The sequence below is a fragment of the Eleutherodactylus coqui genome, chromosome 1 (assembly GCF_035609145.1).
Source record: "Eleutherodactylus coqui strain aEleCoq1 chromosome 1, aEleCoq1.hap1, whole genome shotgun sequence".
NCBI lineage: Eukaryota > Metazoa > Chordata > Amphibia > Anura > Eleutherodactylidae > Eleutherodactylus > Eleutherodactylus coqui.
Genome location: NC_089837.1, coordinates 244,462,006 through 244,484,130, shown reverse-complemented (window position 1 = coordinate 244,484,130; position 22,125 = coordinate 244,462,006).

The following is a 22,125-nucleotide window of genomic DNA, read 5'->3' as shown; positions in this document are numbered from 1 at the left end:
AGAAGCATTAGCTCTGTTCGCTTGCACCAGTAGAACAAGGAAAACCCCCACCAACAACCCAAATTCCACAGCAACTGCTGAGCGAACCAGAAGTCATATCTCTATGCAAGGCAATGAGAATTACACTGACGCTCTCATAGATGTGCATATAGGAACTGACTTCAGCCCAACACCGCAGTCGCTGTGGGACTCAGATTGTCAGTGCAGTGGTCACGTGATCTACTGGCGTCTAGGACCAGAGCTGATGCTTCCTCAATAAAGCGCCAGGTAAGGGAGTTCCCTGCAATAAGTTAAAACATAGTGGGATTAGTAATGGGGCAACCAATACAAAAAAATTCCTGAGAGCTTTAATACAAAAGCAGGAGCTTCGAAACATCATGAACATTACACCATTAGGAACCGATACTCTAAATACATTTTAGGGATTCCTTCAGTTTTAGGGATGAATCAATACTTGAAAAGAAAATGCTATATTTATTTATTTATTTTTGAAACAAACAGATTTTAGACCATATATGCAAAAGAAAGACAGAAAAATCACAAAATGGCTGATAAAATAACAATAACTATAGCCCTTAACCCCTTAATGACATGGCCTATTTTGAGTTTAAGGACCAAGCCTTATTTTTCAAATCTGACATCTGTCACTTTCTGTGCTAATAACTTTTGAATGCTTTTACTTATCAAGGTGATTCTGAGATTGTTTTTTCGTGACATATTGTACTTTATGTTAGTGTAAAAATTTCATCAATAAATTTTGTCCTTATTAGGGAAGAAAATCCAAATTTACTGAAAATTTGGAAAAATTCACAATTTTCAAACTTTGAATTGTTTTCTTTGTAAGATAGAAAGTCAAACACCACAACATAGTTATTAATTAACATTTCCCATAGGCCTACTTTACACAGCAATCATTTTTTAAGTGTTATTTTACTTTTTGCAGACTCCACAAAGTATATAAATTTAGCAGTAATTTTTCACATTTACTAGCAAATTTCAAAATCTAAATTTTTTAAGGACCAATGCAGTTCAGACATAGTTTTGCCGAGCCTGTATATCAGAATCCCCCATGAATTGCCCCATTTTAAAATCAGCACCCTTCAAAGTATTCAAAATGGCATTTAGAAAGTTTATTAACCCTTTAGATGTTTTACAGGAATTAAAGGAAAGTGCATCAAAAATTAGAACAGTTCCTTTTTTCTACTGATTTTCAATATAAAACCTTTTTTTTTATATAAAACAGTAGGAGTTAGCAAAGAAACAAAACTTGGAATGTATTACCCAGATTCCGCAGTTTTTAGAAATGCCCCATATGTGGACGTAGCCTGTTGTATGGGCACATGGTAGGTCTCAGAAGGAAAGGAGCGCTTCTTGTCTTTTTGAATGCAGATTTGGCAGGAATAATTTTCAGACCCCATGTAGTGTTTGCAGTGCCCCTGAGGTAGCAGTACATTTGAAACCCCCAATAACTGACCCCATTTTGGAAACTACACCCCTCAGGGAATTTATTAAGGGGTGTAGTGAGCGGTTTGAACCCACAGATGTTTGAGGAATTTTTTTTAACAGTTTGAGTTCAATACGAAAAAATCCAATTTTTTACATAATGTTTAGCTTTAGGCCCAGATTTTCATTTTTCACCAGTGGCAGAAGGAAAAACGTACCCTATGATGCGTTACCTAGTTGCTATCGAACACGGAAATGCCCCATATGTGGACGTAGCCTTTTGTATGGGCACATGGCAGGACTCAGAAGGATAGGAGCGCTTCTTGGCTTTTTGAATGCAGGTTTTGCTAGAATAATTTTCAGACCCCATGTAGTGTTTACAGTGCCCCTGAGGTACCAGTGCATTTGAAACCCCCAACAACTGACCCCATTTTGGAAACTACACCCCTCAGGGAATTTTTTAAGGGGTGTAGTGAGCGGTTTGAACCCACAGGTATTTGAGGAATTTTTTTAACAGTTTGAGTTCAATACAAAAAAATCACATTTTTCACATAATGTTCAGCTTTAGGCCCAGATTTATATTTTTTACCAGTGGCAGAAGGAAAAAAACATACCCCATGATGCGTTACCCAGTTGCTCTCGAACACGGAAATGCCCCATATGTGGACGTAGCCTGTTGTATGGGCACATGGTAGGTCTCAGAAGGAAAGGAGCGCTTCTTGTCTTTTTGAATGCAGATTTGTCAGGAATAATTTTCAGACCCCATGTAGTGTTTGCAGTGCCCCTGAGGTAGCAGTACATTTGAAACCCCCAATAACTGACCCCATTTTAGAAACTACACCCCTCAGGGAATTTATTAAGGGGTGTAGTGAGCGGTTTGAACCCACAGATGTTTGAGGATTTTTTTTTAACAGTTTGAGTTCAATACGAAAAAATCCAATTTTTCACATAATGTTTAGCTTTAGGCCCAGATTTTCATTTTTCACCAGTGGTAGAAGGAAAAACGTACCCCATGATGCGTTACCCAGTTGCTCTCGAACACGGAAATGCCCCATATGTGGACGTAGCCTGTTGTATGGGCACATGGCAGGACTCAGAAGGATAGGCGCGCTTCTTGGCTTTTTGAATGCAGATTTTGCTGGAATAATTTTCAGACCCCATGTAGTGTTTACAGTGCCCCTGAGGTACCAGTGCATTTGAAACCCCCAACAACTGACCCCATTTTGGAAACTACACCCCTCAGGGAATTTTTTAAGGGGTGTAGTGAGCGGTTTGAACCCACAGGTATTTGAGGAATTTTTTTAACAGTTTGAGTTCAATACAAAAAAATCACATTTTTCACATAATGTTCAGCTTTAGGCCCAGATTTATATTTTTTACCAGTGGCAGAAGGAAAAAACGTACCCCATGATGCGTTACCCAGTTGCTCTCAAACACGGAAATGCCCCATATGTGGACGTAGCCTGTTGTATGGGCACATGGCAGGACTCAGAAGGATAGGAGCGCTTCTTGACTTTTTGAATGCAGATTTTGCTGGAATAATTTTCAGACCCCATGTAGTGTTTACAGTGCCCCTGAGGTACCAGTGCATTTGAAACCCCCAACAACTGACCCCATTTTGGAAACTACACCCCTCAGGGAATTTTTTAAGGGGTGTAGTGAGCGGTTTGAACCCACAGGTATTTGAGGATTTTTTTTTAACAATTTGAGTTGAGAACGAAAAATTCACATTTTTCCAATAATGTTCAGCTTTAGGCCCAGATTTTCATTTTTCACCAGGGGTAGAAGGAGAAAACATAGTCCATAATGCATTACCCAATTACTCTCGAGCACGGAAATGCCCCATATGTGGATGTAAACTGTTGTTTGGGCACATGGCAGGGCTCAGAAAGAAAGGAGTGCTTTTTTGAATGCAGATTTTGCTGGAATAATTTTCTGACCCCATGTAGTGTTTACAGTGCCCCTGAGGTACCAGTGCATTTGAGACCCCCAACAACTGACCCCATTTTGGAAACTACACCCCTCAGGGAATTTTTTAAGGGGTGTAGTGAGCGGTTTGAACCCACAGGTATTTGAGGAATTTTTTTTAACAATTTGAGTTGAGAACGAAAAATTCACATTTTTCCAATAATGCTCAGTTTAGGCCCAGATTTTTATTTTTTACCAGGGGCAGAAGGAGAAAACGTAACCCATGATGTTACCCAACAGGGAAATGCCCCATATGTGAATCTAAACTGTTTTTAGGGCGCAGGGCTCAGAAGGGAAGGACTTAGCATGTGGCTTTATGTACAAGCTGTGCGAAGTACATCAGGGTAAAACGTCAGGGCAATAAAAAAATTAAAATTTCAGGGACGTGTGGTAGATCTTAAAACACTCATTTATACAGAGGCCGGGTTGTGTGGGGCACGTTTCACACTGGTATATGGTGTCTTTTCTTATCCCCTGTTTGTAGCACACTCTGCACCTCTTTTGGGTCCTTCCCTTCGTCGCAGTGGAGGGAATTTCACTGAGAAAATGCTGCCCTGGTACAATTCTTGTGGCCTCGCTTCCAGAAGTACTGGGCCTCTCCCCCACCTCCTGGTCCCCAAATATTAGGTCCTTGATAACTTCCTCTTGAAATTCAAGGAATGTCCCCCTGTGGCCTGCACCTCGGAACAGCACGTAGGCATTATACAGTGCCATCTGTACGAGGTGCACGGCCAGTTTTTTGTACCACACCCGTGTTTTCCGCATGGCTCTATAGGGCTCCAGTACCTGGTCTGATAGATCGACCCCTCCCATGTACTTATTATAGTCGAGGACGCAGTCTGGTTTGGGGGTCTCTGCACTGGTACCTCGTACTGGGCAGGGGGTACTGCTGTGGCCGTGTATTGTCGTCAACATAAGGACATCCCTCTTGTCCTTATATTTAACGCGCAATACATTGTCGCTGCATTGGGCCCGGCTCTCACCCCTTCTGAGCAGTTGCCCAAGCAGCGTCTTAGGGAGGCTTTTTTGATTTTTCCGAACAGTGCCACATGCCACTGTTCCTCTGGAAGCGAGGCACTGAAACAGGGGGACACTGGTATAAAAGTTATCCAGGTACAGATGGTAACCCTGGTCTAATAGTGGGTGCACCAGTTCCCACACTATTTTCCCTGTTACTCCCAGCACGGGGGGGCATTCTGGGGGCTCAATTTTAGTGTCCTTCCCCTCGTAAATACGGAACTTGTGGGTGTACCCTGATGTACTTTCGCACAGCTTGTACAACTTCACACCATACCGTGCCCGCTTACTGGGCAGGTACTGGCGGAATTTTAGCCTCCCCTTGAAGTGTACCAGGGACTCGTCTACTGCAATGTTTATCTGTGGGGCATACGCCTGGGCAAACTTGGCGTTAAAATGGTCTATTACGGGCCTGATCTTATACAACCGATCGTAATTGGGGTGATCGCTGGGGGGGCACAGCTGGTTGTCATTGTAGTGCAGAAATTTTAAAATACACTCAAAGTGCGTCCTCGACATCGCCATGCGGAACATTGGGGTGTGGTACAAAATATCGGTAGACCAGTACACCCTGATTGTTGGCTTCTTTATTAGCCCCATGGTTAGTATAAGCCCCCCAAATTTTTTTTATCTCTGGTGCATCCACAGGGGTCCACTTATCGGGTCTGGCATAGCTGGAGGTGGGATTTTCTTCTATAAAATTCTGGGCGTACAAATTCGTCTGGGTAACAATATGGGCAATGAACTCTTCAGAAAAAAAAAACTTGAAGAAGTCCTTCCCTCTGAGCCCTTCCGTGTCAAATTGAATCCCTGGGTTCCCAATAAAATCAGGGATCTGGGGTCTGTAATCTTCCGGGGTACTCCAGTGAGCATCTGATGCATTGGGGTCAGTGGCGGTCCTTGGACGCCTTCTCGGGGGTGCAGGGAGCTCAGACTCGCTGGATGAGGATGAGGAGTCGGAGAATGCCAAAAAAGTGGGGTCGTCATCACCACTACCTGAGTCCGAGTCTGATGCAATGATTGCATACAGTTCCTCTGAAGTGTACCTCCTGCGGGCCATATTTATATAAAATGGGGCACACGGGGAAAAAGTTTTATTAGATGGGACACTGCGGGATGGGGTGACCACGGGACGGGGGTCGGAAAGAACGCGGAAACTTATGTGGTGTATTCACGTAAGTGTTTTTTTTTTTTTCTTTTTTTTTATTTTACACAGACGAATACACTGACACAACACGGACTAACGACACACTACACACTAGACGGACTAACGACACGCTACACTAACTAATGACGGGTGACGGGACAGGTAACGAAATGGGAACAACAGGAACTTTTTTTGTTTTTTGGGGGTTTTTTTTACACAGACGAATACACTGACAGTACACGGACTAACGACATGCTACACACTAGACGGACTAACTAAACGCTACACTAACTAATAACGGGTGACGGGACAGGTAACGAAATGGGAACAACAGGAACTTTTTTTTTTTTACACCAAGGGATACACTGACTACACGCTGCGCTACACTACACTACTGATCGCACGCTACAGCTCACTCACTACACTTCTGATCACACACTACAGATCCCTCACTCACTACACTACACTGCACTTCTGATCACTCACTCCACTCTGCTACACTACACTGCCTGATCAATCACTCACTACACTACACTGCCTGATCAATCACTCACTACACTCACTACACTACACCACACTGATCACTAACACTCACTCCACTACACCACACTGATGACTAACTCCTCTCCACTACACTGATCACTAACTCCACTACACTACACTCCACTATACTACACTACACTCACTCCCTGCCTAATCTACACTCTAATCGCACTTTATATTCACAGAATACACAGTAGGGGCTCTCTCTACAAGCACCGGAAACACACTGCGGTGCTTGCACATGGAGCCCCTACTGTAAACAGCGCGAAGTCCGCTGCTGCGCTGTGATTGGTCAGGGAGTTTTTCCCTGACCAATCACAGCGATCGTGGGGGAGGGACCGCTCTGATTGGTCCCCAGCCCGGACGCAGCACTTGTCTGCTGACTATGTCAGCAGACATCACTGCTGTGTCGCCGCGATTGTCACCGCGGCGACACTTTAATGACATGACGTACCAGGTACGTCATGTTGCGGGAAGTATCCCGCTACCATGACGTACCAGGTACGTCCAGGAGCGGGAAGGGGTTAAAGGGGTTGTCTCGCGAAATCAAGTGGGGTTATACACTTCTGTATGGCCATATTAATGCACTTTGTAATATACATCGTGCATTAAATATGAGCCATACAGAAGTTATTCACTTGCCTGCTCCGTTGCTAGCGTCCTCGTCTCCATGGTTCCATCTAAATTCGCTGGCGGCTTGCTTTTTTGGACGCGCTTGCGCAGTCCGGTCTTCTGCTCTGAGCACGAGTCGCTTCAGTGTGCTCGCCGCTACAGCTCTTCTGCGCATGCGCAGACGAGCTGTATCTTCTCGGGAGCGCGCTGGAGCGGCCATTCTGCTACCATCCTCTCTTAGAGGAAGGTGCAGAAACTTGAGCCGCCCAGCAGAGCCGCCCAGCCGCCCAGCAGAGCCGCCCAGCCGCCCAGCAGAGCCGCCCAGCCGCCCAGCAGAGCCGCCCAGCCCAGCCGCCCAGGTAAGTGATGGGTGACGGACTGACGGGGGTGACGAGTGACGGACTGCCGCTGTGGCCACGGAGCCTACCGCTGTGGCCCCGGGGCCTACCGCTGTGGCCCCGGAGCCTACCGCTGGGCCCCGGGGCCTAACGCTGTGGCCCCAGAGCCTACCGCTGGGCCCCGGGGCCTACCGCTGGGCCCCGGGGCCTACCGCTGTGGCCCCGGAGCCTACCGCTGGGCCCCGGGGCCTACCGCTGGGCCCCGGGGCCCACCGCTGGGCCCCGGGGCCTACCGCTGGGGAGCCGGGGCCTACCGCTGGGGAGCCGGGGCGTAGCGCTGGGGAGCCGGGGCGTAGCGCGGGGGAGCTGAGGCCTAGCGCGGGGGAGCCGGGGCCTAGCGCCGGTTACCTGCTGCCTGGCAGTGGGTGACTGGTCAGCCGCGTTCAATCCCGGGGTCCGGTCGGCGGCTGCGGGGCTTCTGGTTGTCAGGGAGACACAGCTGGTAGCGTCTCGGGAGCGCGCATGTCGGGCTACAGCAAGCGACGGGAAAAGAGCCCGCGGCCATCTTGGGGAAACTTTTTATAAGTTGCTGAAACGCTGGAACTGTAAGTAGAAACCGGCTAGAAAAGTCATTTACATGGGTGATTAGTAATGTATGCTTAATAAGGGGGACTGGGCAAAAAAAAAAATTTCACTGCTTCCTCGAGACAACCCCTCTAAGGACATGGCCTATTTTGGGCTTAAGGACGCAACAATTTTTGGTGGATTTTCATCTCCATTTTTCAAAAGCCATAACTTTTTTACTTTTCTCCCAACGTATCCGTATAAGGGCTTGTTTTTTGCATGACGAACTGTAGTTTTTATTGGTGCCATTTTTGGGTACATAGACAATATTGTAAAACTTTTATTATTTTTTTTTCATGATAACAGAAAGAGAAAATTCTGCCATATATATATATATATATATATTTTTTTTTTTTTTAAAGCATTAATCATGCAGCATAAATGACACAATATACACAATATATTTTTTCTGTGGGTTGGTATGATAACAACAATACCAAAATTCTTATTTTTTTTAGGTTTTTCCTCTTTTCTGCAATAAAAACCCTTTTTTGGAAATTTTATTTTTCTAAATCGCTGCATTTAAAGGGGTTGTCCGGCCATAAACATTAGGTCTCATTACTTCTGTTTGCCCAATACAATGCACTTTGTAATATACATTGTGCATTGTAAATTAGGCAAACAGAAGTTATTCACTTACCTTTCTGATGCCTCCCCTGTGTTGCTCCTCGGTTGCCATGGGTTCCGACAAGTCTCTTGCCCTCTTCTTGTCGGGACGACGGGGACACGCTTCTCCAGCACAGCTCTGCGCATGTGCAGAAGAACTTCAGCCGCTGGGAAGCTCAGTTCTGCCTGCAGGGGAGGCGTGGCTGCTGGCTCTTCATCTCCAAGGTAAGAATGAGTGGAGGGGCGGGCTCTCGCGCGGGGGGGGGGGTGGAGAGGGAGAGATGGATGGATGGATGTGTGCAAGGGGGGGGGGGGGGTGCAGTGATGTGTGTGTGTGTTCGTGGTGTCTGGAGACCCGGCTGTCAGAAGTCCCGGGGGAAGGGGGGGGTGGAGAGGGAGAGATGGATGGATGGATGGATGTGTGCAAGGGGGGGGGTGCAGTGATGTGTGTGTGTGTGCAGGGACCCGGCTGACAGAAGTCGGGGGGGAGGTCATTGTGAGGGGGGGGGCGCTGTGGGAGGGGCACTATGAGGGCATGTGTGTGTGGGGAAATGTTTTGTTTTACTTTACTTTAGCAGGGTGGGGGGGGCAGTAGGTAGCCTTGCAGTGGGGGGCTGCAGGAGAGTTCTCTCTCGGCTCTCCCCAGCCCCTCTCCATTCACTATACACTCATGCCAGGATTTTATCCTGAACCATGAGTGTATAAGTGTCCCCTGGCTACAACCCCTCTGAGTATAGTATGCAGCAGGGGGCGGGGCCTGGGCGGGGAGAGACTGTAGAGCAAATCAATAGAGGTGGGTGTGTCATGGGCGGGGCTAGGACGTGAGCTGAGGGAGGCCATGAAATCCTGCTTTTTCATGCCTCTTACTGCCATCAGGAGCGCACACACAGAAGAGGGAGAGCGCAGAGCATTGTGGGAAGGCAGCACAGAGGTGCCATCTTTGAAAGCTGCAGTGAACATCAGATTCTAAGGTAAGAAACTGACATTCCAGCTGATCTGCCTGCCGGTTTGAGCCCCTGTATGCTGTGTGTTACTATCCTTACTGAAAGGGAAGCAGCAGCATTATAACCGCTCTCCCCCGCCGGCACCCGAATCTTTTGAGACGAGCGGACAGGTACTCGCATAAGGTACTACTCGCTCAAGTAGTTTTCCTTAGCGAGTACGCTCGCTCATCTCTGCTTACAATTCAAGGTTTGCAGGGATAAGTCAGCGCATTAATATTTATGAATTCAGTTCTTCCCCCACCCCCTTGCCACTGATTGACAGGTCTCTCTGTATGCACAGTTAGGGTCCTTTTACATGGTAGGATTATCATTCAAATTTTTACTGGATCGCGGGAATCATTCAGCGTAAATTGTTGCCAGCCACTAAACGAAGCACAATAATTTGTTTTCTTGTTCATTGTTCAATTTCAGTAGGCATAAAAATGAAATGATGATCGCCCCGTCTAAACAGACAGTCATTCAGCTCTGAACAACTGCCTGTTTACTGTGAATGGAGGTGGGCAGGCGGAGCGATCTCCAGTGCACCCTACCTCCATTCACTGAGCGATCATCACTCCTGAAGCAATTAACGCTGGGACGACTGTCAGGAGCTTTAGCGACTCACAATCGTCCCGTGTAAAAGGGCCCTAAGGCTAGTTTCACATGGGCGATTGCGATTTTGCCGCTAGAAAATCATGGCAAAATTGCGTCTTTGTTCCTGCAATTGTTGGGCGTCAGCAATGCTTTTTTTAATAATAATCCCGCATCGCATTGCTGCTGCCCGCGATAAAAATGTGAATGTCAATAGGACTTTCTAATGTTAAAATTGCATCACAATGCAACTTTGTCGCTTTGCGATAAAATGGTGGCTAAATCGGGAAACATGAGAGATCGACTTTTGCGATAAAGAATCGTGTGATTTCATTGTGTGATTTTATTTCAGGTGGCAGCGATGCGAGAGTATTCTCCAAAAAAGCTTTGCTGACACTCACAAATCAAAGTGTATAAAAATTCGATTTTGCAGCATTTTCTTTGCAACAAAATCGCGACCGCCGTGTGTAATTAGCCTGAGACAAACCTGTCAGTCAGTGCTATGGAAGGAAGGAGGAGGTGGAGTATAAATACATGAATATTAATGATGGATCAGACTCATCTCTGTCCGCCCTGCAACCTTTGAGATGTAACTTTTCCAAAACCCCTGAAGTGATCAATATAAATGACAGACCACTAAAATCAGCGAGTCTATCACTAAGCGCTGATTCACATGACCGTGATTTCACTGCGTATTACGTACGCGATGCACGGCTGTGTGATACGTGATGAATGGAGTCAATGAAAGTACATGGAATTCATGGATCCATTCACATTAGTGTGTAAACACTGCATGTAGATACCGATGTTGAAAAGATCGCAGCATGCTCTATTTCACCGCGTATCAGGCAGCGAGAACCCTATACTTATGTATGGGTAGCGACGCCCTTACGCAATACATTGAGTATGAGTGTTGATAAATATGCAACTCCCTAAAGAGACAGAGCAGGAATAAAAAAAAAAACAAAGCACAAAAGTCACACTGTGCATGACCGCGTGTGTGAGATACGCTGCCATGCGCAGTGCACTCGCTGCCATACGCGATTCACAAAGACCGGTAAAATGCTGCGGTCATGTGAATGAGCCCTTACCTGTAATGCTGCAGCCTGGAAACCTAACCTGTCAGGCTCCCTTTAAACCATCACATAGATCAAGGAGAGGTAAAATATCACACGGTCGTGAAGTGGTTAATATTATGATTATTATCATTAATGGTAATAATATCCAGATCCCTTTAAAGAATAAAGTTATTATTATAAATATCATAAACCTAAATATACAGTATTAAAACTGGCATCACATCACACAAATAAAGAAAACCAGTTCTCTGCAACTTGTTTGCTTCAATGTGCAGTTGTATGGGAGCAAAGAAATCTGCTAACAGTATCTAATATTGTGCAACTAGAAGATACATTTAATGTGGGCTATAACTGCAGGATCTGGGAAGAGCGTGAGGTGTGAGCATATATATTGCTAATCTCAGAGCTCTCCTATGATCGCAGAGGTCATATCAAGTGAGGGTAATTTAGAGGGAGAATATTATTGTAGCTGTACTGCAATATCTGGGTCAGTGAAGAGGTTTGCTTGGTTACTTATGTTCGCTACTTGAATAATTCAGTATGACAAGATTTCACTCTTTATTTGTATTATAACTAACCTTTTTTCTACTTTTTTTTGGAAACAGACAACTGCTTGCATCATTTGGCTGAGATTTAAATAGCTGTACATAACATGCTTCTCCTGGATACACAGCACCCAATCGGTCATCACGTCAGTTGCTCCCTACCTATCATCTCAGTTAAGCCACTTCTTCCCAGCCAGTAGCAACAGAGGCCTCAAATCAGACACAGACCAATGGTTTTGCTGTCACTAAGGGAGGGAAATACAGAGAGCTATTGAAGGTCTGTGGTATGTGTCAGAGCTTTTATATTGTAGAGCTGTGAATTTGCTTTTTGTGCTGATTTCACAAAAGAATAGCAAAATCTGTTTTTGAACTCCTCTGCGCTTAGAAAAGACAGATCTCGGCGTGGTTAATCCTAAATAAAACATTCATTGCAAATTATATTTAAGTTCAGTTGAAAACATGCACAGCGTTCTGCTTGCTTAACTATGTCTTTACCTCAAATGGAAAGGCTGCTGTCTTATGAAGTGTTAACATTCTAATGTGATTCACGAATCTTCAATGTGCGTTTACATTACATGTCTCCAAATAAATGTAGATTTATTATTAAGAAAATCACCATGCCCTGAGAGCTTAAGATGCTACTGAATTAGTTTCCTATTTACATGATTCCTTTTTCATATGGAGGTAGTATATACCACTGCTCTACTGTATTTTGCAACAAAACAATAACTGCCATAGTTCTCTATTTAAGTGAGATTTGTTTCCACTTCTCAAAGCTTTGCTAGTCCTAATAATCCAGTAGTCCCCCAGGAATGTTTTGCATATACATTTTTGATAATCAGTGTTATACAAATATGCAAATTAGGTAACTGAGTAAAAAGAGTGCATGAAAATGTTAAAAGCAAAATATACATCTTATGTATAAACTAAGTAAAAAAGGCGTAATCCATCTATCTACCTCCAAGATCAATGCACTTTTAAATGTTTAAATCGAGGAAGAGAGACCACAAATAGTACACAGGAGGCCAGGGCTCAGACGATCAATTACACAAGACACACATCGCACTGAGGCCAAATTCACACCGGTGTAATTGCACAAGAAATGTTTACGCACGCAATACGTACAAAATAGAACTCACTGATTTTAATGGGTTTGTTCAGGAACGTGTATGTCGTGTACGCAATTTATTCTTACATAAATTAACACACATGGTCTATTTTCCTATGCATCTGCGCAGGAAAAGAACACATCTGGCACTCATTAAGATCTCGGCCATTTCAATAACTGAGAGCATCAGTGCGTATTTTTTGTGCGCACAATTGTGCATAGCCTGCAAAAGGTACAGTAAAAAATAGTTGCACACTTAAATATGCACCTTTCATTCTACAGAAAGGCAGCGCAAATATGCACAAATGCACGTACGCTTGTGTAAAGCCGGCCTAACACCTTGAGCAGTGATGAGCATTTTATAATGAGGGTGCAGTTTTCAAACTTGAATAGGGACAATACAAAAAAGGAGCTGGTTCAGACTTCAGATATTTTAAAAAATCATTAAAATCACAGTATCCAAAACCTCACACACCGTGTAAAATTATTCAGAGCATAGGCTGACATATGATAATTCTTCTGGAAGATGATATACAAACACACGTCATTCAATAAAAAAAATAACCGCATGGTAATTAAAGTTCAACTACTGGTCATTTACTTTAGATATTTGGGGAAAAAAATATATATTTTGTGTTTATTTTGATTTTTACCATAATATTACTTTCTTGCTAGTATATTCATTCCAAAGCATTTTTATTATAGGACTATGGGCATCAACTAGTTAATGGAAAGTCACTTTTCGTAGCAGACATGCAAGACATAATGTCAATTTTCTTTTTTAAAAACTTTCTGTTTTTATACAAGTGATTGGACAGCTGATACATAAAAGTATGTCAGTATGCATCAATCTTTTAATCAGTTACTTGGGAATAAGATTATAAAGTCAGGGCCAAATGATGCAGATTTTTATCTTGAATAACAATTCTAAGGAAATTGATACAAATTAGGCCAAGAGGGTCATTTTGCATATTTTTACATCACATAAAAAGAATAGGATCTATGAAAGAGTCCCTGTCCGTATATATTTTGCAGACGCTTCTTAGAATTAGGAAACATGAGGTAAGTGATAGATTTGACTCCATATGATAGAACAAAACAGCAAATGTTATTGAAAGAATTGAATTCAAAGGGTCAAATTATGAAGGAGTCACAGCATCTAGTGTTATAGTTGATAATTTATCTGTATACATAATAAACCCTGAGATTAACTCTTCGATCCAGACTCTAAGATGCTCTACCACATAGCGTGAGCACGCTCAAGAACAGTGCAGATTAATTAAAAGCATCTTCTTTTACCCGGTTTAAAACAGAAGAGGCTAAGTGATAAATCCCTTTGATCTATGCATCTACATATATAGCTGTGTTGGGTAATTGATTATGTACATGCAGTAATATAAAGATCATAAATGTTGAATATAGTCCTCTTTTGTGTTAAATTAGAATACATAATAATATGGTATTCAACAGATACCATCTATACTGGAAAGAGGTTTGTGAAAGTGAAAAGTAAAAGCTACTATAAAAAGCGGACAAGGCCATAAAAAATATGTTCTCAAACTCTGATATGCACATTATTATATACTTGGTAAATCTGAATTTTTGCCACAAACTTATCAAGGCACCTAGCATGCACTGTGGAGTGTATTACCATGCAATAACGCTAAGCCTAACAGCCCATGTAGTAATGAAGTCCATTATTATTGCTAATAATTGGTGTTGTATTACTGCTCAGCAATTAAGTGCTTCCTTTTGTGTACTCTTCGGAAAATAAAATACCTTAAATCCATTTTATGGGTTTTATATATTTAGTGCAAAAGTATATTTTGATCACAAATCCATACAAAAGCTCATACATATTATGTTAAATCTGAGTCTGATCTTTCCATTGTTATTGCCTTGTGTTGGTTCTGTACATCCGTTGCAGAGAACTGGGTCACTTACAACATCTACCTGTTTAAAGTGCATCTAGAGATGTTTGTTTTATATGTGAGGAATGATACATATATAAGAACTAAATACTAAAAGAAACAATATGAAAAAGGAGTATATTGAAAATTCTTAGATTGGTTGAGGAGAGGCATGAAAAGCTTTGGGAAATGAAGCTTACAGTTAAAATTCAACAAGATTGCTGTTTAAATCTTGGGATGAAAGGTTGTGGCCAAAATGTTGACAGCCCAATATTTGCATAGCTTCTGACACTCTTTGGCAAATCTTTTGACAATGAAGGATATATAAACTAGACATTACATTCTTAATTTGCTACTTCAAACTGGTTGTTGATCCAGGGATTATTCTGCCAGATTGGAGTTAGGAAAGATTTTTTCCCCCTAAATAAGGAAACTTGGCTTCTATTTTATTCGGGTTTTTTTTTTTGCCTTCCTTGGGATCAACATTGGGGGTAATGGGCTGAACTGGATGGGCATATGTCTTTTTCAGCCTTACATACTATGTTACTATGTTATACAGTGTCTATCCTTTAGCAAAGTGTTACTTCTTGTTTGGTCATCCATGCTAACTTTCCTCTAACCTACATGTCTGCATCCTTGGCAACTACCACTACCTGATGACAACATGGGTCAGCAGGCCACTCATCCTACTGCTTCAGTGGTGGTTCTATCTCTCACCCCTACCACTTTACCTTGCCATAGCAACTGGTGCAACCCAATTATATGCTTTGTTATGAGCTGCTAAAATTGATTATTGTAGCATCTGCTCCATTTTCTTGGTCCTGTTCTAAACCTGATTTGATTATCTGCATTTAACAGTTCTTGGATTTTTCTTGGTTCTAACCCTAGGAAGGATTAGTCTTTCACGTTTACTGTTCCTGTGTCTTGACAGCAAATTATTCTAAAGGCATAAGCTTCATTTTTGTTCAGTAATAAAAGTGGTTGTCTCAAACGTAAAAAAAAACAAACCACAGTGCTCACCACTTAAACCCCACCACCTTCGCTCTGGGTTGATGCTCTGGTCATCTTCCAGTGGTCATTGTTTATGTAATGGGAGTGAAGATGTACCTTCCTGCTGCAGCCAATCTTTGGCCTCAGTGATGATATCAGTAAGTATGACATGTGAATCCTGAGGACACTATCATATTTTCTGGTACTGGTACTGTTTTGTTTTTTTTGGCTTTTGGATGATGCCTTGAATTGTGAAGGCCAAAGGCTCCTTAGACTCTGTAACTTTGGTTAGTTTGTCTATACTGTTATGGCATGGAAGGTCCTCCTTCTAGATATCTAAGAGAACCAGTGCCAGCAGACCAGAGAACCACCAAAAGGTGTCCACAGTGAAAAAGTTTTTTGACTGTTCTCACAGAATGCTGAATTGACCTTAAATTCAAATCATTCTCCTCTTGGTATGTACATTTCTCTGTATAAAACACATGTGGTTATTCCACACCATTATTTAGAGATCAGTAATTTTACATAAGCATGGGATTTGCTTGGGTTTGTATATTTCACATAGGTAAATTTCCAGTTGTAAATGTACTACAATTATATTTCTTGATTTCTTATCTTAAAACATCTAAATTCAAGACTGTTTCCTGTGTCAAAATATTAAATTAGTGCCTGGATGTGAGATTAGTTAAGAAAAAAAAGTTTTTACCTAACAACTGTATATTCCATTCCACCTATCTTCTATATGCATGTTCACATGTAAGATACCATAACATTGATTAGGTCAATTGATTAGGTCATGTGATTGTGCACATGTCAATATTGCCTGCCCAGTGTCCATGTAAGCAAGCATCCAGAAAAAAAATACTAAAAAGACAAACTGCTACTAAAAATAATATAGCAAAAATTGTAAATGTAAGATTTTATTTTGTGATTGACTTGAATGTAAGTTAGTATAACCCATAGAATAAGATAAACCTAATGAAAGGCAATGCACTAGTGTGAAAAAATAAAAGAAAGACTGATATAGACAATTGATATAGACAAATGACAAAAAAGATTGACAGACACATAATGATGGCAAATGTTACAGAAATCAGAAAAATCACATATAATGAAATAGAAAGGAAAAAAAACTCTACCTGCTCGATAGGAAAGCAGAGTCAGGGTTAATGAAAGGCTGAGATATCTGTGCTGAGAGTTGCTGCTAACAATCTCTTCTGCATCTCAGTGGCCAGGCTACAACCGTATCTGTATATTGCCTCCTTGCTGAACAACAGTGAATTGGGGTCAGTAGGAAACTACTACTCACAGGGAGTGGGAGGGTGACAGCTAGAGCTGAGGAGGTAAGCAAAATTATTAAACTGTAAATTAATCAAGCTTTGTTGAACACTATATTTTTGGTATTTATCAGTTTGTCAGTCTAGCTGTCAGTAAAGGCAGAGCTTAAATGGGTTCAGGCAGACACCCAGCTTGTCCATAATGTCCATCACTAAATATTTAGTTCAATATGAGAAACATGCCAGAGAATTAGTTCAGATACCATCTGTTAATACTAAGGGCTTGTTTGCATGACTGCTTTTGGGGTCTATGTTCACATGCATATTGTTTGGCAAAACTGAGAATGATGCGTGGAATAGAGAAGACGTTTCCCTTTACTGTGATGAAGTCCTGAGCTTGGCAACGTAAATAAGTTACAAATGTAGGCTTGAGCATGATCTGCCTGTGCTACCCTGTAAACACGCATTAGAAGAGTATCTCCTCGTCTTATGTCATTTTACATACATACTCTCTGTCCACAAATTTTACGTTTTCTGGTCATTTGTGTGAAATGTACAGAGAGCTGCAGTCACAGAAAGATTTAAATAACCCCTAGTAAATAACCTGATTTACCATGGGGTCAGGGACATATTCTGACAGTTTTTAGTGGAAGAAGACATAAAGGGTTATCCCATCTAATCAAGTGATGGTATATCCCCAGAATATGCCATCACTTTATAAGATGCCTGTATAGTAAGGAGCTGTACAGACTCCGTGCTCACCAATTTATATGTGAGCTAATTGTTTCCCTATCCGAGGATGAGAGAGGGGATTTGCATTGCAATAGCAATAACTCTAGAAGAGAGGAGATGGAGCTGAATTCATATTTATTGATATTGTCCCTTTACAAAAATGAAGGCAAGATGCACATCTCCATTCACGGTCAGATCATCCAATGTTCAAATTCTTGCATTCGGCACAAGTCACCTGTGCCTGTTCCTCCTCCAGAAAAATATTGGGATTATATGTGGGTCTCAATATTGCTGCAAGTTTACTCTGAATATTGTGTGACCCTGTGTAACTGTAGAGCCCTTACCTAATAGACAATACCCACACAGCCGGGCAGCATTTTTTTGAATATCAAATGCAGCTTAACACATTAAGGATGCAGCTATTTTTTTTAGCTCCTTCATTACTTTGTTTGAGAACCATAACATTTACATTTTTCCACCAGCATGGCCCCATGAAGGCTTTTTTGCAAGAGTTGTATTTTTAATGGTACCATTTTGGAGTACATGTTTTTTTAAATCTTTTTTTAAGGTCAGGGGAAGAACAGCAATTCCACCATTTTTGTGTCTTGTTTTCATGGTGTACACCGTGTAGTATACATTACATTCTAACTCAATTGTATAGGTTGATAGGATTACAATGATACCAAATTTAGAGATTTTTTTAAATCACTATGCTTTTCTATACTTCTGCACAATCAAAACACTTGAGGATATTTTGACACCCTCAAGCTGTAGCTCAAGCATTTGCTCCCCAATAGTGGTCTACACACTCTGGCTTCATGGATCGCACAGATGCTATGTGAATAAATATCAAGACATGTTCTTTATCATTAGGGAGAGACTTGTCCCTTTCTATGGCTCTCCCATTTTCTTAGTCTTGTTTTGTCATGTCATGTCATGTTGTGTATGCGGTGGAGCTAGGTTTCTGCTTTAGTATTTATTGTTAAAGGGGTATTCCCATCTAAGCCTTTTACAGCTGAGATCAGAATAGCTACGTATGTGTAACATCCACCCAGGCTGGGTATTATGGAAATCTCATGGAAATCTCATGGATTCCGCTGCGAGAGTTCTCCCAGCGGGACCCAACCCAAGCCCCTGCAGGGACCAGTGCGGTGCTCACCTCTCCTGCGGCTCCGGCTCTTTGATGTGCCGGCTGCCGGCCAGCCGGTGCATGCGCACAGCGAAGCCGGTGGCCGGGAAGTGACATTTCTGTGCGGGAAATAGAGCATGCCGCGATTTGTTTTCTGCGTGTAATTTCACGCGGACAAATCGTGGCCGTCTGCCTAGGATTTCGTATTATAATGTAATCCTATGCAGGCAGGCAGGGGCGGAAATTCTGCGGGAAATCCCGCCACAGAATTTCCGCCCGTGTGCAGGGGGCCTTATTTTGTTATCCGTAACTCCCATAGAAGTGATTGGGATGTCTGGAAAAACATAGCACAATAGTTATCCTGCAGATATGCCATAAAAGTCTTAGACAGGAATAACCTTTTAAGGATGGAGCTGTTGATATGTCCAACTCTATTTTACAATTTTGAGTAGAGTAAGATATTTTGTTATGTTGTGTCTTTTTTTGATGGAACAAGTTGTTGATGTTTGAACTCAGATGTTATTGCTATGAACCAACTATTGTGGTTAAACTATATACTTGCAACAAACATCCAATAAGAATGACTTAAGGCCAGCTGTCCACAGGCAATGCGGTATCCCGTGGCGAAGCTCCACCGCGGGAGCCGCTGCCTGGGAGCAGGAGCCGCCAGCGAATCTCCGCAGGTCAGCCCTATCTAAGAGATAGGCTGACCGCGGAGAATTGGGGCAATTCGCAGCATACTGCGAATTGCCCACCGCGAGCGGAGAATCGCAATGGTTCTCGGCTCGTGGACAGGTGCCGGCATTTTCCATAGCAACCGCCAGCGAATAAACTTCTGTGGACAGGGGGCCTTAATCTGCCTTGTGAACATAATAGTAATAATAATCCTTATACAGTGCCAACATATTTCACAGCACTTTACAAATCAGTGTCCATGTTCAGAAGAAATCCTGCGTTACATACAGTATAACACCACTCTCAGACACTCAGCTTTTTACCTTGATTAGCGCGACGTCCCGAGTGCATCATATATATTAGCGCGACGTTCCTGCATCATATATAGCACTGTTTCACAATCATTTCAGCCTTGTGGCACCCCTGGCAACAAATCTTTACTGCGAGCGTCTCTACCAAAAAGGGTGAGTGATCAGGAAGAGCGTGCCAAAGGGGCGTGGCTTATTATGACTAATTTTACCTCTGATATTTTGGGCCGCTGACCACTTCTGCATCACCTGATCAGCGGTGCTGCGCTGACTAGCGGAAACCTGATGGAAGTAAACAGAAGCCCTTCCATTTTTTTGAAAACCCCTTGAAATCAATGGGGTATTTCAGCTGTTATATTTCAAAAATGGAGCAGAGAGACATAAACCCGGAACTGAGCCCTAACACAGGTGTGAAAGCAGCTTTAGGCCTCCCTGCTCATCAATGCCATGCATTGCCAAAAATCGCCTCCACCTCCTCTACACAATCTGTCTTCTGCCCTCATGCCCCCACCTGACCAGCGTCAGGACTGATGGGGGTGATGTCAGAGACTGAGCCTCAGAAAAGCAGAACCCTACTAAGCATTGTCATAGTTTTTTTTTACTTAGAAAAACCTCTCTCTGTGGCCCCTGTTCAGTCATGACTGCCATACAGAGAGAGTGGTGGATGCAAAAAGTAACATCAGGGCAGCTTCTCCTCCCTCCCCACTGTCCGGAAAAAGCCAGCCGCAGGAGCTTCTTTGATTGGTGAAGCTACAGGTGTAGTACTCCTGAGTTGGGGTCCCACAGATTTGCTATTGCTACTTCACGTAGAGTGTATATATAAAATTATTGTTGTAAAGATGTGAAATTGTCTGTGTACTACTGGTCAATTATGGGTTAATTTTTGGTGTTTCTACCACCTAACGCCGTAGACTGTGCAGAATCCACCCTAACCTGCTCTACCACCTGTCAATCACCCCTAACTAACCTGGGATTGGGTAAACAGATTTCTCTTAGCTCAGGATTGGTGTAGAGTGAGAGTATAAAAGATTGAGAGTGGGCGGGATTGGTCAGTCTAGTCCATCGGAACCTGAGATAGAGACCGGGGAAGAACTAGAAGATCTTACCACTCATCATAAGTAGTCTAGTCCTAGAGCCTAACCCTGGAGGAAGTCTAGTCCTGGAGCCAGTCTAGTCCTAGAGGTTGCTTAGCAGAGCGGTTCCAGAAATAGAGACCGGGGAGGATCAAGAAGACCATCTTTACCAACAGCCAATGCGGTGGGAAGTAACATCCAAAGAGTGAGTACTAACAAGCTAAGTTTATGCTGGAGAGACAGTGGAGGAAAGAGAAATGTGAGCAAAAGGAAACAGAAGAGAAAAGGAAGAAACCAAGTCACAGTATTAGACAAAAGCCAGGGATGAAAACTGGAAGTGTTTTACTGCACTGTGTTGCCACAACCCACTGAGCAAGTGTTTCAAGTATTTGCAATGCAATGTCTACTAGTGTAATTCAAAGTCTTCAAATACTTCTAATCCATGTGATGTAAAGCTATGCTACATTTCCATGTCACCGAATCTGTTACTCCTGGCAAATAAATAGTTCAAAGTTGTTTTTGCCATCTACAGTCTATGGTCTGAAGTCTCTTCCCCTCACTGACATACTGCACTGAAGTACCACACTAACACTTCAGGGACAAGGACTACTACCCCTATTATTGTTCCTTTCTTACATTTTTATACTTTATTATTTTTGTCCGGAATGGGTCTCTACCCATATACGGACTTATTTCATGACAAACTACCATTTTACCGGGTAGCAGGCCATAACAGCTGCCTATTGTTTATTTTATGTTATTTATTTTTACCACTGGTGTAGTTTGACCTCCTACGTCTGGGTCTCTGCACAGGCTGCTACTCTTCTAGAGATCTATCAGAGATCCAGAGCTCCTGTCATATGGCTTCTTCTATAGTCCACGGAGGAAGCCTGTGACCATTGAGAGATTAGTATATAGGCACTTGGGCAAACAAGTGGGAGCAATGTTCCTGGCGGCTGCAGCATTCGTGGGGCACTTATGATAGTAACCTGTCCGGCGTTCCTCAGAGCAGCAGTCTAGTGTTTCCAGCGACAGTAGTATCAGGAGCAGCAGAGCTGCCCTGTCTTCTTCTCTGGACACCAAAGTCTTTCACTGAGTGCTCCTCTGGTGATATGGTGAGTACATATGTATGTGTGTGTAAAAGTATGTCTGTGGATGTTTGTATAGCATGTGAAAATATGCTTGTTTGCGTAAAAGCATATTGCTATCTGTACTTATGTATGCATAAATACATGTTTGAGTATATGTGCTGGACCTGCATTTTTGTAGTATAAGGCCTCCCTCACACATGAACGTGGCAAAATAAACGATGTGATTCATATCTCGGCCCTCTCCTGCATTCTACTCTCATTTTGATCAGGAGCGCTAAACACCCCAAAATAGAACAGACTCAAAAATCGTGGTGCTGAAAAGTGCTGCAATCGAGT